This window comes from Cryptomeria japonica, chromosome 6 (genome assembly GCF_030272615.1).
Source record: "Cryptomeria japonica chromosome 6, Sugi_1.0, whole genome shotgun sequence".
Lineage (NCBI taxonomy): Eukaryota > Viridiplantae > Streptophyta > Pinopsida > Cupressales > Cupressaceae > Cryptomeria > Cryptomeria japonica.
Genome location: NC_081410.1, coordinates 224,385,304 through 224,398,097, shown reverse-complemented (window position 1 = coordinate 224,398,097; position 12,794 = coordinate 224,385,304).

Here is a 12,794-nt window from a genome sequence, read left to right as displayed (position 1 = left end):
CCTTATTTTCTTCATTTGGGACTCAGTTGAATATAAGTTCAACATACCATCTAGAAACTAATGGTCAAATTGAGAGGGTAAACCAAGTATTGGAAGATTTGTTGAGAATGTATTGTATGGATCAAGTGGGAAGATTACTTACCCTTGGTAGAATTGATATTATTAATTATTATCGGCCTGCATGTTCTATTTTCCACATTACAAATTGAATTCATTTGCACCCTCATTTACCTCGACCTTTACATGGAGAGAGGGAAGAAGAGGAGGGGTGTTGGCATTAGATTGTCATTGATGTCAAGAATTGAGAAGGTGCAGTGGAGAGATCAGACAAGATGCAGTAGAGAGATCAGGTTAATAGGTTGGTAAAAGTGTTGTTGTAACATCATATTAGACACCGTGCTATATGACATTATATAACACACCATATTATACGATATCATATAACTCATTGTGTTATATGCACAAGGAGTTATAGGATTATTGCATGAAGCGTGTCATTGGGGAATGAAAATGGACAAGGAGGACACATGCAGTTGTGTTGAAAATGTATTGTGAAATATGGTTTGACTCTGAAAAGGTTAGTTGTGGTTGTCAATAACATGTAGGTTATCACATGTAGTTATAGGGAGTATCAGTTGCATTTGTCAATAACACACAGGTTATCCCAGGCAGTTACAGGGAGTATCAATCGCATTTGTCAATAACACGTAGGTTATCGAAGATAGTTACAGAGAGTATCAGTTGTAGTTATTAATAACATGATGGTTATGTGATCTAGGTTGTCAATAACATGACTGGTTGGTCGTACTGGTCTCACGGTAGAGGATGTCAATAATGTGCAGGGTATGTTGCTTGACTTATCCCACGGCATGTTATACAAGGTAAGATAACCTTGTGGGATAATGAAAATCAAAGAGGTCAAAGTGAAGAGATGTCCTCTCTTATCCTACAGTGTCAAGTGTGACTAACAAAATTCACATGGGATAAGAAAGTTAAGGAAAGATTGTTGACTCCCTTATCCCACATGAAGAGAGAGGCTACACAAGATTTGCGTGGGATAACAAAGTAAAGTGAAGGACACTAAGGAAACCCTTATCCTGCGAGGGTTTACAACAACAAGAAAAGTGTTGAGGGATAAGAGCATAAAGGAAGAGGAAAGGTTTCCTTATCCCATGTGTCTCCACGGGGATAAGGTAAGGGCTAAGGGAATAAATAGCTTATCCCGTGTAGGCTTATCTTGCATGGGAAGAATAAGCAGACATACATGTGAGGCGGATGACACACAATGTTATGCAATCTGCAACACACATCTGTGTTGCTTGTGTGTTCACATGGATGTTGACATAAGTTTGACCTGATGATGTGGCATGTACAGAGTGAATTAGAGGACACTTGTTGAAATTATGAAAGGGTATTTTGCCGATAGAATTGAAGATTGTGATCAACTTTGTAGCCATGTCTGCAAGCTGATAAACTCAGAGGTCCACATGGATGATTGACTAGGATTGACCAAGTGATTTGGACAACATGTTTGCAAGCCGATAGACTTTGTAATCCATGTGGCGGTCAACCAAGTATGACCAGAAATGATGAACGACAAATTTGATACCATAGATGCATGTCGATAGATGCGTAGGATTATGTGGAAGTTTATCAACATTGACCAAGTGATGTGGATGCAAAATATGAAGACACATGGCTCTTTGGTGGACATAACAAATCAGATTTGCAGACTTAGTTCATTTGATGGAGGTTGTTGTCCATCTTTTCTGGGTAGGTCAACAGAGGATGGAGAATAGATTAATGGCAGACCAGGTGGATATTTTTGCAGGACTCGAGGTGATCAACGCTAGCAGAATCAAATCTGTGAGGTAGATTTAGATTTTTAAAAATAGCAACCCAATATAGAGAACATCCAAGAAACCATAAAAGAGTCATTTAATGCAGATGGTCGATTTAAGAGAGAAAATCCAATCTACTATTGACCAGATCCTTAGATGGAATGAATCATTTTTAAAATGCTAATTTGGAGGGAAAGACATTCTCTGGTGAAGAAATGATAGAGCAGAGCAATAAATGTGTTTGGACTGAGGTAGTTGTCTTTGTAGAGACATAGATAGACATGATGCACTGAAGTGAGGTGTATTGTTGTATGACGTGGCTGCTGATTAAAAAAGAAGGTGTCATCGCCAAGAAAAGTATAGAAAACATAGAGAATAGTGAAGTGTGATGTAGTAGTGAATATGAGATAAAGAACAGAGAGAGAGAACAATGAGAAATTGTAGAACCAGAAATAGAGTGCAGAGAGCTGAGATAGTAAGAGGAAGCAAGTTCTTAAGTAGAGGCAGAGAGAGAAGCAGAAGGAGAGCAAAAAGAAAATAAAAAGGGGGATAACTAGTAAGGTGCTACAAAACTTCATTTGTAGCAATGTGTCTAACTTGTAATTGAGTCCATATTTATTTTAATCTCTGAGTGGGTGCTCAGAGAAGGGGTAGGTTCTCCTTTGGGTTGTAGCCCATAAAAATAGGGGTCGGTGCTCCTTGAGTTGGTGCTCATAATTTCACAGGTGGGTGCCCTAAAACTTATTATAATTTGTTATTCATTGCAAGGTTGGATTGGAGTAGTAGACTCCAACAACTATTCTCATTGATGTTTTCCTACATTGGGTTTTCTCCGTATATCTAGTGTTATGTGATGTGCTCTTGTGCGTGTGTTTATGTTTTCGTTACATCTTTAAATTTTGCACACTAAACTTAAAGTTTTTGAAATACATTGATTTACTCCCCTCTCAGTGTCCATTTGTGCTCTTCAATTAGTATCAGAGCCTAGGTTCCCTTGTAGTAAAAGATTTCTCTAGCTTGGGTAGATTCTTGTTAAGTGGACACAATGGCTAGGAATGAATCCTCATCCTCTAAAGCACCTATGTTTGATGGCACCAACTATGCTTTTTGGAGTAGAAGAATGGAAACCTACTTGTCTTCCCTAGGGTTTGATGTCTGGATGTTAGTAAAAAAAGGTTATACAGTCTCTCAAGTTCCTCCTACCGACCTTGATACTAAAAGAGAATATGAGAACAATGCCAAAGGTAAGAATGCAATCTTAAGTGGTCTATCTGATAGAGAGTTCATCAAATTCATGCACTACATATCAACAAAAGAAACTTGGGACAAGCCACATAAGATATATGAAGGAGATACCAAAGTGAAAGAAGCCAAACTACAAAATATAAGAGCTCAGTTTGAAAACTTGAGAAGGAAAGAAGAGGAAAAGATAGCCAACTATCTGCAAAGAGTGGATGAGACTGTGAGTGCTATAAGATATCTTGGAAAGGATGTCAAAGATGAATTTACTATCAAGAAGGTTATGAGATCATTAACCTCAAAGTATGACACAAAGGTCTCTGCTATTGAGGAAGCTAAAGAATTAAAGACATTCTCTATGGATGAATTGTTTGGCTCCTTATCAACTTATTAAATGAGAACATTATGAGGAGAAATGTTAAAAAGAGAGGCTTCTTTTAATACTACCAAAAAGGGTAAGGAAGAAGTTGCTCATGAAGAAGTTGAAGAAGATTTAGACATTGCTATAGCTAACTTTGTGAGAAAACTCTAAAAGGGATCAGGCAAGATTCAAACACTACATATGACAAACAAAACAATAGACCTTTTGGCAAAGAAAAGATGAAAAAATCCTACAAACCAAGGAGAAAAAGTTTTAGGAAAAAGAACAATCTTTATACCTTTGAAGATGATGCCACAGATGAAGAGAGTGTCTCTGATGATGATTGTAGTGAATAAGAAAGAGAGATTAATATATTTATGGCACAAGGAGTACTAAATGATGTTCAAGATGGCAGTGATGAAGAGGAAGAAGTTGAAGTCATAGTTGACCTAGAAGGTGAACTTATAAGTGCTCTGGAAGAACTGAGAAAAGTAAGAAAAGATTTCAAGAAGTTCAAGTATGCTGTTGTTGAAGAACAAGAGCTATTAAATAAATCTCTTGAGGAGTGAAAGACAATAATTTCTAATTTGAGAATCCAGCTGGAAGAGTAAAAAACCATGTGTGAAGTGACAAAATCAGATCTAGAAGCCAAGGAGAAAGAGCATCAAAAGTTAGAAGGAGAGATTGTGAGTCTTAGAAAAGAACTTGAAAAAGTGCAAGGATGAACTCAAAGTGAGAATCAAGTATGAGGGCAACACTGATGCACTGGACAAAATGTTGAACAAGAAAAGGAACTCAAAGGATACAAAAGGTGTTGGATTTGATGTTGGTTAATGCTCTTCCATTAAAGATTCATCAAATAATGAAATACATTTTGTATCTTCAAGTAAAAATGGAGGTGAACAAACCTTCACAGTTAGCAAGCTCACCGAGAAGAAAACATATACCACTGCTACAAGAAATCAATCAAGGAACTTGCATGCTGATCCTAAAGGAAAAGATAATACTAATGATGGACACTTCACCAAGGTCAAGGACACAAGAAAAAAAGAACTCAAGAAGACCAAACTATGGTTCTCAAAGGAGACAAATGAGAAACAACTTCAATAATGAGTGGTATGTACCTTAGTTCCATGGCTACTGCTATAAATGTAATACTTATGGTCATAGAATTTCTGATTGTAAGCTTATGCATAGGTCTTCTCCTAGTTTGAAAGTATAAATCAATTTGATTCTCTTAGGAATATGAATGTTATTTGTTATCATTCTAATGAGTATGGTCATAGGAATTATGAATGTCAGAGAATTGTATCTTAGTCCTACAATAGTTTTTCAAATTCTTCATTCAATGCAAATGTAAAATGCTATCATTGTCAAAACTTGTGTCAGATTGCAAAACATTGTAAGCTTAGGACAACTAAGAAAAAGAAGACGGTGTCAAAATTTGAACCTAATGTAAAATCAGAGTAGAATGGGACAACAGAAAAGAAAAAAGAAATCAAACAAGTTTGGGCAAAGAAGGATAAAATAAATCTGAGTCAAAGTTTGATTGTTCAAACTGCCCTACATGCTGGAAAGAAAAACTTGTGGGTAGTTGATGGTGGGTGTTCCAACCACATGACTGGTGATAAGAAGAAATTCATCAAATTAGAAGATTGGAATGGTGGTTCAGTGAAATTTGGAGACAACTCTTCAATCAAGATAAAAGGCAAGGGCACAATAAACATTCATGGCAAGCTAAAAGATCATGATGTATATTATGTGGAAGGTCTAAAACACAATCTGCTAAGTGTGAGTCAAATGTGTGACAAGGGATATAGATATACTTTTGACTCCAAAGGATGTGAGATAAGAAAGGAAAGAAATGGACAACTTGTTGTTGAAGGCAAAAGGATAGATGGAAATGAATATAGTCTTAAGGAATGCTTTGAGTCTCAATGTATGATGGGACAAGTTGATGAGAGTTGGCTATGGCATAGAAGACTAGGCCACATCAATTTTGGTAACCTTGTCAGGGTAAGCAAGAAAGGGTATGTAAGACACATACCTCAAAATATTAAGCCAACAAGCACTTTTTGAGATGGGTGTCAAAGAGGAAAACAAACTAAAGTGAGCTTCAAGATAAATGAGTATTCTACCACAAGGCCTTTAGAACTTGTGCATACAGATTTGTGTGGACCCACAATAACAAGAGCTCTAAATGGAGAAAGATACTTCATACTCCTCATAGATGATTTTTCAAGAATGACATGGGTCACCTTCCTGCAAGACAAATCACAAGCTTTTGAAAGATTCAAAATCTTTAGGAAGATGGTTGAGAAAGAAAGTGGATACAAGCTAAAGTGTTTAAGATCAAACGGTGGAGGTGAATTCACATAAAATGAATTTGAAGGCTACTGTGAATGGCATGGAATCAAAAGACAATTTTTAGCTCCTGGGACACCACAACAAAATGGTGTTGTGGAGAGGAAAAATAGAACAGTCAAAGAGATGGCAATGACAATACTAAACGAAGCCAATCTGCCTGATTTTTATTGGAAAGAGGCAATTCACACTGTTGTATATACACTAAACATAATGCAATTAAGGGTGAACAGCAATATGACACCTTATGAACTATGGTATGATAGGAGACCTTTTGTCAAGTATTTCAAGGTGTTTGGCAGAAAATGCTTCATCAAAAGAGATGAAGATGGATTAGGAAGATTTGGTTCAAGAAGTGATGAAGGTATCTTCTTGGGGTACTCAACTCACAACAAGACCTATAAATGTTTCAATAATAGGCTAAAGAAGGTGATTAAGAGTGTACATGTAAGGGTGGATGAAGATCTACATAAAGGAAAATAGAGCATAATAAATCAAATTGAAGAATCACATGGTGAAGATGAAGATCAATCTAAAAGTGAACAAGAAGAAGTACCAAACAAGACTCAAAATAGATATATGCAAAAGAATCACCTTGAAGAGAAGATCATAGGCAACAAAAATGAGGGAGTAAAAACTAGAAGAATAATTACAAGAAATAATGAACAAGTACATTTTTTCCTTATGACTGAGATGGAACCCAAAACATATGATGAGGCTAGCAAAAGTGAGAAGTGGATAAAGGCTATGGAAGAAGAGTTGTTGTGGATTCAAAAGAATAAAACATGGGATTTGGTTCCTAGGCCAACATACAAGAGTGTTATTGGCACTAAATGGGTCTACAAGAACAGGATGAATGAAGAAGGTAAGACAATAAGGAACAAGGCAAGGCTTGTATGCAAGGGATATTCTCAAGTAGAGGGCATAGATTTTGAAGAAACATTTGCACCAGTTGCAAGGCTTGAAGCTATAAGGATGTTCTTGGCATTCTCAACTTATAAAGGATATAAAGCATATGAAATGGATGTCAAATCTACATTCTCGAATGACAATCTTGAAGAAGAGGTCTATATTGAGCAACCTGAAGGATTTCAGCTACATGAAGATAAGAAATTTGTATGCAGATTAAGAAAAGCTCTGTATGGTCTAAATCTAACACCTAGAGCATGTTATTCTAGGTTAGATAAGTACCTCCATCAGCAAGGTTCCAGAAAGGGAAATGCTGACAACAACTTGTACATTAAGGTAGATGGAGACCAAATGATTATAGTTGTGGTATATGTAGATGATATCATTTTTGGAGGCAATAAAGATATTCTATGCAAAGAGTTTGCTAACCAAATGTTGCCCGAGTTTGAGATGTCAATCCTTGGAGAGCTGTCATATTTTCTTAGTCTACAAATTTTTCAATTAGATAAAGGAATATTTATATCACAAACTAAGTATGCAAAGGACATGTTGAAAAAGTTCAAATGGAGGACATAAAACTGGTTAGTACTCCAATGGTGACAGGACGCAAATTAAGAAAGGATGATGAGCCACCTAGTGTAGATCAGACCTTGTATAGATCCATGAGTGGCAGTCTATTGTATCTCACAACTTCAAGGCCTGATATTGTGCAAGCAGTGTGCATGGTTACAAGATTTCAAGCAACCTCTAAGCAATCTCATGTTAATGCAGTGAAAAGAATATTCAAGTATCTACAAGACACACTTACTTGTGGCTTATGGTATCTAAAGAAAGGAGATTTTAGTTTGTGGGCCTATACTGATGCAGATTGGGCAGGATGTGTAGATGATAGGAAGAGTACCAGTGGTGGAAATTTCTTCCTTGGAGATAGATTAGTTTCATGGCACTGAAAGATTTTATTTCACTATCAATTGTTGAAGTTGAGTATATTGTTGTTGCTACATGCTACTCACAGGTTTTGTGGGTGAAACAAACTCTCAAGGACATGTTATGCCCTGCATATCTAGTCCCATCATTTTCATTCCCATCAAAATACTATTCCCCCCTTTTTTCTTTTTTTGTTAGATTTCCTTTGTTTTTTAGTTTTTGCTTTAGCCACCTCAAGATTTTGGGTTCCCAAAGTCCCGAGGTGACCTTTTGTTTGTTTTTTGGTTCCTTGCTCAGAAGTTTGAGTTCTCAAACTCCTAGGTTTACTTCTGTTTTGTTTCAGAGCAACACCTCGAAAACCCGGGTTGCCAGACTCCCAAAGTGTTTGTTTGTCTTAGGAGTTATCACCCCGGAGGTTTGGGTTCCCGAACTCCTGGGTTCATTTTCTATTTTTTTCATTCAGTATCCTATAACCCTGAGGATCCAAACTTGTCGCCTGTGTTGCATTTCGGAAACCTGGGTTTATGGGTGCCTAAAGTCGCATTTAATGTGGTACCTAGTCAGGGGTATAAAAATGGTTGGAGATCATTTTGGAGCTCTTTTGTGCACTCACTCATCCAAATTTAGAGCTCTGAACTCCCAATTTTGCATTCTTGTACACCTAATCAAGCACTGTCTTCATTTTTCTTGCCAGGTAGGTGGATTTCTCACCTTCCTCATTTGGATTTGCTTGTGTTTTAGGTTACATTTAATTTTTTTCTTTTATTTTTGATTTCTTAAATTTTGCTTGTTTTGTTTGATTTTTTTCTTTGATTTTTCTATTGTGCCCTAACCTCTGAATCTCGGGATCCTGAAGTTCCAGGTTAGGGTTTTTTTTGCTATCATGTCATTTTGGAAACTCGGGGTTCCCAAGTTTTGGAAATGATATTCTTTTGGGTTTGTTGCTTGTTTTCATGTTATTTTAGAAACTTGGGTTCCCAAGCTCCCAAAATAATGGTTGTAGGGTTTCTTTTTGTTGGCAAATGCACACTCCAATGAGAAATTGTAGGTGATTGAAGGTATTGTCATTGATGGCAACCTTACAATCCTATGGCACCGGCAGGCACCGACAACGACAAAGATGATTACTGACAACCCAGCCGACTGGATTTTGTTTATTATATTTTGTATTTAATTGTAAAATATTTTTGTAAGCCGACAAGGAGAATTGTAATAGGACTCATATAAGTATGAGATCTTGTAGGATCATTTCTATATGGAATGTAATAGGCAAATGTGAACATGCAAATTTTAAGGCAGATTTTGGAATAAGGTTTATGGAAGTTGTATGAGCTTAAACTGATACTGAACCTAGCATAGAAGATGCTGAACCAAAGTAGCACATGATATTAGATTTGCATAATCTATTTTTGTAAGTCAATGAGACTTCCCTTTTGTAATTAAGCAGTGAGCTTTAGGCAGTTGGCCTTCCTGCATGTGCAAGCCCCTATTGTAAGTAATATTCATTTATTGGCCAGTGAGTGAATATTGTGGGTCACAAATTCCACCGAGGTTTTTCCCACACTAGGTTTCCTCATTAAAAATTTTGTGTTATGGTGTGTTTTCTATGTTGCGGTTATTGATCTTATTTACTGCATTATTTCTGGTTTACTAGTACACTGTTTTAAAATGCAATTTGTTTAATAAGACAAGAAAATATGTCAACTAGCATGATATTGATTCACCCCATCTCTCAGTATCTTTAAAAATCCTAACAATTGGTATTAGAGCCTGGTCCTCTATTTTCAAAATCCTAATAGTTTGAGGAAGGTTCTAACACCGGTATAGATGAAAAACCTGAGAAAGCAATTGGAAACAACACTTGCAGATTATGATGCAAAAAAGTTGAAAAATATGAAACTTGAAGATGATCTGAAGGATGTGCAAGAAATCATTCAAGGACTTCAAGAAAATCTCACTATTGCTAGGAACAAAAGAAGAGAACTTCATGAGAAGATACAGAGTGATGATGATGAAAAAGAAACTCTTAATGATCTTGTAAGCAACATGAAGCAAGAAAACATGACCTTGAGAAATGAGATGCAAGATATGACTATGAGGTTTTGTAAAGACATTGAAGATTGAAAGAAGAATGAAGATGACTTGAATAGGAGAATCAATGATGCTGGAAATGAAAATCTAAGACTCAATCATGAAAATCATATGTTGAAGACAGATATGATTCACTTGGAGCATGATAAAACTGAACTCATGAGATAGAAAGATTTCTTAGAAAATGAGTTCGCTACTACAAATCAAAACAAGGAGAAATTCAAGAAAAGCTCAGAAGAACTTGATGACATGCTGAAAAATCAGAAACCTAATGGAGATACTAATGGTCTTGGCTTTGAAGTTGGTGAAAGCTCCGGTACTGCAAACAATCATGATCACAATAAACTGGTAAGACAACCTAATGCCTACAAATTTAATGGGAAATGCTTTAACTGTAACAAGTATGGTCATAGATAAAATCAGTGTAGATCTAGAAACTATCAGAACACCAATGCACCCACTGGTCAATGTTCTAAATACAACAAAATTGGTCATAATTCAAAAAACTGCAAAATGAATGTAAGATGTTATGTTTGTGGAAGATTTGGACACTTATCTAATCAATGCAAAACACATACCGACATAGGATATGGAAAAGCTATTCAGAAAAATAATGTGACTTGTTATGCTTGTAACAAGATTAGACAAATTGCAAAATTTTGTAGAAGGCATCACAGGCAAATAACAAAGGACCCAGTTTGAAAGCTAAAGAGAAGGTTGAAGAAGTAAAGCAAGAATTTTCAAAACAATGGATTAGAAAGTCAGATCAAAATGTTAATGAAGCTATTCCTTCACCGGTAGAATAGAGTATCACTCCACTGGTAGGAGATTCTTCATCTAACTGAAAAGAAATCCCTTGGGGGTATGGCAACAAATCTAAAAACATGCTAGTTTACCCTCGATTGATGGTGAGAAGTTGAATTACTTCTTTACCGCCAGATGTGTTAATTTTCACTTAACCAGTAGGAATTTAATGTGGTAGTTGAAGGAAATGACATTATAAAGAAAGTGTTTTTCACTCTTTTTCATTCACCGAGAATTCAAATTTCCTTAGAGCACAAAAAACTCAAGCAAAGGCATCCACAACGAGAAGTGAAGCAAATCATTCAAGCATTCAAACCTAAAGGTATATTAAGGTATTTATACAATGGCTTCCTCCTCTGCACCTGAATTCATTGCAAACCCTACAGTAATTGGAGTGATTAAACACCCTAGGCCCATATTTAAAATCATTCCCGAAGTAGCGAAGAAGGATGATACCTGTGTGTGTGAAAAAGGATCTGTAGCTGCAAGCACAACACTTCAATCAAGTCATTACATGTATGGTTAGTAAATAAATAATCAATAAGTAATAAACCATAACAAAGCAACCAATTTCCTTCTAAAAGATGCGAGTATAATATTTCTCTCCAAATTTTATAAGCAATACCAGTGACTAGACTACACCAAGATGAAGGATTTAATTTATATGATATTTAACTATATGGATGCAAGATGGATGAATAATTCAAGCAATAACAAATTCAAACAAATGATCGATGCAAATAATCTAAAAAAGCACAATGTATTCAATGACTCCAAAGCAAAAATTAGTGTAATAATAATCTCTAAGCGTGTTCTCAAAAATCTCTAGGGTAAATTGGAATGAGAGCTGAAGGTTGAATTTATAGAGAATCACAAGAGAAATGATGAAAAAGCTCAATTTAGGATTAATTGAAATAATTGAGAAATCGTGTTCAGTTAACCTCGAGATAGATTCCAATTATAGTTTAATTGAAATGAATTTAGATAGGAAGTTCAAGTTTGCATTGGAAATAATATTAAATTTATTCCATGTATTTGTGATAAAAATAGACGATTCTTTGATTTAAGAGTCTTTTCAATGCAACTAAACTTCTTTTTCTGAAAAGCTTTGAGTTCCTATTTTAGAGAATAATTCAATTAATTGCTTTTATGATTTCAAGTTCTAAATTTAGAAAAAGAAATAAAGTCTCAAGTTTGATTTCTCTCTCAATTCAATTCTTTTTGTTTAATTTTCAATTCAACTCTTTCTTTGTGATTAATTCCTCTTTTGTAATAAATTAATTCCTTTTGCATGATTAAATGGCAAATTTATTATGAAAGGATATTTGATAAATTAAAATAGGATATTTGATCAAAATGATATTCTTGGAAATGATTCAATTAATTAAATAAATATTTAATTAATATTGAGTAATTGATTTGCCATGTGATATTTGATGATTAAAGAATTAATAATATGCTCAAGATTGATTTAATTGCCTTTGGTTAGGACCTTGGTGATGTTGTCGAGATTAGGGGCCCATGGTTTAGATGACCATTTTTAGGGTATTACATTTGCCCCTCTTTGAATTAATGTGTGAGCAACGCGTTGGTTCAAATAATGTGTGATGTCTAGGAGATGTCAGTTCTGAACTTGATTGATCACAAACCAGATGAAGAGTAAGGTGTTTAGCTTGATTCGAAGTGATGAAGTTGAATGAAGTCTGATTAAAGCGATACCAATCCTGAACTTGATTGAACGATAGAAAACAAAAGATACCAAACTTGAACTTGATTTATCAAGAAGTGGATCTTACTGATCTAGAACTTGATTGATCTAGACACAATGAGTGAAGATAAAAATCGATCTTGAACTTAATGGATCAAGATACGATGAGCGAAGAATAAACTATCTAGCTTGATTCGATGCAATGAAACTGAATACCTGCTTAGATTTAGCATGTGATCAAAGATATTATTTAAATTTTTTATTGAGTTTAAATGAATAATCATCTTGATGTAAAGAAATGAAATTGATTAACATTAAGAGATTGATTCAGTTGAAGGACAAATATCAGCTTGATGTGAAGTGATGAAACTGATATGCCCCTAGTGATTGATTTGATTCAGATGATCGAGAGATCTCAACTTGATGTGAAGTGATGAAGCTGAGATGCCCCTTAGCAATAAGAATTTTGATTTGATTTTCTTTATTTGAAAATATTTTGCTTGACTTTTGATGAAGATTTGAAAAATTTCTCGACTTTGAAGATGTGAGG